General features: G+C 37.0%; 1 pseudogene; it reads left to right on the forward strand.

The window, feature by feature from the left end:
- The window catches only part of LOC132014380 (olfactory receptor 52A5-like), a 4,323-nt pseudogene extending 3,726 nt beyond the window's left edge, over window positions 1–597 (forward strand).
- The last annotated feature ends 3,711 nt before the right edge of the window (window positions 598–4,308 follow it).

Raw genomic sequence — 4,308 nt, forward strand, 5'->3', positions numbered from 1 at the left:
GCAATGGCCCTAGATCGATATGTGGCCATCTGTGACCCCCTGAGACACACCACAATCTTCTCCCAACAACTCTTGATTCACATTGCATTTGCAGTGACACTCAGGGGTGCTATTCTTGGAGCACCATGCCTGGTGCTCATCAAATGTCGTCTTAAACTCTATCGAACCACAGTGATCTCCCACACTTATTGTGAGCACATGGCCATCGTGAAGCTGGCCATTGAAGATGTCCGCATCAACAAGATATATGGTCTTTTTGTTGCTTTCTGTATCTTAGGGTTTGACATAATCTTCATCACCTTGTCTTACATTCAAATCTTTATCACTGTGTTTCATTTGCCCCAGAAGGAGGCACGATTCAAGGCCTTTAATACCTGCATTGCGCACATCTGTGTCTTCTTACAGTTCTACCTCCTTGCCTTCTTCTCCTTTTTCACACATAGGTTTGGTGCACACATACCACCGTATGTTCATATCCTCTTATCAAACCTGTACCTGTTAGTCCCTCCTTTCCTCAACCCTATAGTCTATGGCGTGAAGACCAAAGAAATTCGTGACCATATCCTGAAAATATTTTTCTCTAAAAAACTATCTTGATCATTACTGGCTCATTCTACAGATATTTTAATTTCATTTAATGTAGGAACATCAATGTGGTGAAAAGGTAATATCTTCCAGAAATACCCATGTCCACAATTGTTTTATTTTAGATGCTCATAAATGAATGGGACATTCAACAACTGTTATATACCACAGAACAATGGTTTACTTTTCATATAAGGAAGAACTTATAGTCTTAATTCAAAATTTTCTGTTATTCCTGTGTGTATTTGTCCTATTTATTTAAATGTAGGGGGTTCCTGTCTGGCTACAATTAGACCTACATAGAAACCAAATTATAGAAACTAGGATAATTCCAGTTTCTTCCAATGACCATGTCATACATCAATATTCTCAAAATGGTAATCTAACCCACAGGTATAGTTTTGGCTATCTCAGTTTCTAATATTTACTCTTTATCTTTATTTTGATACATTTGGAATCACTTACCTCTGTTTGTCTATACTATCTGAAATACTGTTAAATATAAAAATGATGTAAAAGCAATGATAATGATATGAACAAGATCAAGTAGATATGGATATAGACTATAAACAGTGATGAATATGTGTAGAAAAAATATACTTAAAAGATTTATAGAAAAGTTAAGCCTATTCACTAATATGCCTTCATGTGCTTTTTGGAGTTTATTGAAATAGTTCACATTTAATAAATTTGCACATACATGAAGGATAAGATTTGATAAATTTTGGCATCTACACACCTATGGATCCATCACAACAGTTAAGATAATGAACTGAAACACTACTCCTAAAAGTTTTCAATGCTCCTTTTTGACCAATTCCTACTGAACCTCGTTATACCCCAGGCAGGCCCCAAAAACCTTCAATCTACTTTCTGTCACTAGGGAGTAGTCTGTATTCTCAAGAATTTTACAAATTTGACTCATGCAGTGTAAATCTTTTGTGGTCTCTTCTTTCATTCACTGACATGCTTTTTTTCAGGAATGAAAATGTGATCAGTACTTACACAGAAACAATCCTTCTATGGACACACATGTAAATGGTTTTATCTAATTAGAGTTTCACCCAAATGTGTAAGTTGAAGTTCCAGAAATGAACACATAGAAATCTAATTCAACTAGTAATTGTCTATGCAAGTATCTTAAGTATAAAACCCATATCTTATTTATACTTGATTCCACAGTACATGGGGCAATCAATGCCTGAGACTTCTTAGAACCTCCGTAAAAATGACTTTGGATAATGAACACCTCAGACATTTTCTTGCTATTGATCAGGGGTATTCCAAAGGAACCAGTCTGAAGGCTTGAGGTTCTATGCAACATCAGTATAGAGAATATCTGCATAGAAAGGAGTTTATTCCCATATTAATAAGATGAACAAAGATGATGTCATGAAGGATCATTATGGATCCTGAAATAAAGTATTAGTGAAACACAAAACTAGAAGAGGAGAGACTGACTCTTAAAACAGTGATTTCAGATCTTCACTCTTTGCTAATCCTCTGCCCATATCCCTTCAACCTCTGTCAGGATGCTTCAACAATAGCTATCTGGTTTAATTTTATTCATTCAAGCATCAAGTGAACCAATAAGATGCTTACTGAAAAGAAATGAACACACAGAGAGAAACACAGGGATCTCCAATGTTGGATTTAGACATACTCAGAGGAAAGAAAAAAAACAAGAAAACATACCGATATAGAAAATGGAGGGGATGATTGTGTTCAAATGGCAGAGGTGGAGGATATTTTTTGGGAAATAAAGTCTTGTTGAATAAAACAAATAAATCTGAGTCGTAACATTTTGGTGCTTAGTAAAATTCACATGAACATGAAGTATATAAAGTAAGAAACGGCAAATACCATGATAGAAGGAAGAAAACACATTTGTGGATATTAGACAAGGAAAAAAGATGTTTAAAAAGATAATAAACATTTAATTAATTCATTTGAATTCCGTATTAGGGGATTCAATATTTCAGGAAGTTGTGGCTACCATTGTGCATCCTGAGTACTTGATGACATTATCCCTCCAAGGGAAGAAAATGGCAAACATATGAATTTTTAGACTATAGCCAAAATATAAAGAAAGGAGATAACTGTGTGATATTTCTGGAAAAGAAATAAAAACTAATAGAATATGATGGTAGCATTGCTATGATTTGGACCTGTGTACAGATGCTGAATGAAGGTATGACAGTGGGCATCCAGGCCTTTCTCTCAATCTAATGGAGACTTTGGCTTAATAATTTTAAGTATATTAGCTAGGTTTCTCAGGGATACATTAGGTCAGTTTAACAAGTTCTCCATTACTCCTATTTTTCTGATGGCTTTTAAATAAATGCATATCGAATATTTTCATATTTTTTCTGTAGTTATTGAAATGATCACATAATATTTTTATTTTGATTACATGATAAGTAACACTGATTGACTTTCTTTTCTGTTATTTCCAAATATTTAATTGACACATATGATTATAAAAACAAAAATAGCATGCATATACTAAATTTAGAGGAAGACAGCTGACTATTGACCATTCAAAATCCAGCAGATGAGGAAAGGCTGAGGGAAGCCCAACTCAACTCCCTTGGTGTGGTCTGGCTACAGAGAGTGGCAGCGAGCTCCAGAGGGCACTTCAGAAGTCAAATAAGAACATCTGTTGTGGGCAATCTGAGTGGTTGAGTAGGTAAAGCCTTTGATTCAGGTCATGATCCCAGGATCCTGGGATCCAACAACAGAGAGCCTGTTCTCCACTGCCTGCCATTCCTCCTGCTTTTGCTGTGCTCGCTCTCTCTCTCTCTCTCTCTCACTGTGTGTGTGTGTCAAATAAATAAATTAATTAATAAAATCTTTTTTAAAAAATGGAAAAGAGTGTCTGTTGAATTATTCTCATTTTACCAGTGATGGACATGAGGCTCTGGTGAATTACAATAAATATCCAGAAGCACAAACAGCCCAAGTTTCAGACCTGACTAGGAAGGAGCAGAGCTATTTCCTTTCAAAAGTTGGCTCTTTCCCACCATGAGCTGTTGAAATGACCTAACAGCATTGTGGAATATATATTTTGCCCGTGGCATTCTGTTTCTCACAGGTCACCAGTGGAATGTGCACACCCGCTAACACATTAACTGGTGCCATTAGCATTGGCATTTGACCAGGGCTTGAGAATACTTTAGTTATATCAAATCTACTTTTGCTATCCCTACAGGTGGTTTGTTAGAGCACAATATCATCCTTCCTGTTCTCCTTGATGAACAAACCACAGCTGATCTACTGAGAGAACTTCCATGTGAAACACAAGGGCCTGGGCCAAGAGATTTTAATCCACACATGGATCCGTTTGGTATTTAGCATGCCCGTTTTGTCTCCTTTCCTGGTCAGAGTTGTTCCATGCTGGAGATTTAGGAACGTAGCAACTTTTCAAGGTATATAGAATAGCTGTCTGCAAAGTCATGCTGAATGTACAGTCACTGAAGAGCTGCTTCACTCCGACCTCTGAGGTCCCCTTTAACTGAGTGTTGCAGCTAATTGGATGCAGAGTCCAGGGTAATATAGGCAACCACATGGACCAGCTAATGGGTGGAGGGACATGTCTCTGTGGCATATGTGCTGTCTATGATGCAAGGAATGAGGGACTTACTCCAAAAGGCATGCTTTCTTAAGAGCAGGAAGAGATGGCCTTAAGTTAAAGGCAGACAAACAAATAGCATAGCCTGGTAA

Source organism: Mustela nigripes, chromosome 1, assembly GCF_022355385.1.
Source record: "Mustela nigripes isolate SB6536 chromosome 1, MUSNIG.SB6536, whole genome shotgun sequence".
NCBI classification, from domain to species: domain Eukaryota; kingdom Metazoa; phylum Chordata; class Mammalia; order Carnivora; family Mustelidae; genus Mustela; species Mustela nigripes.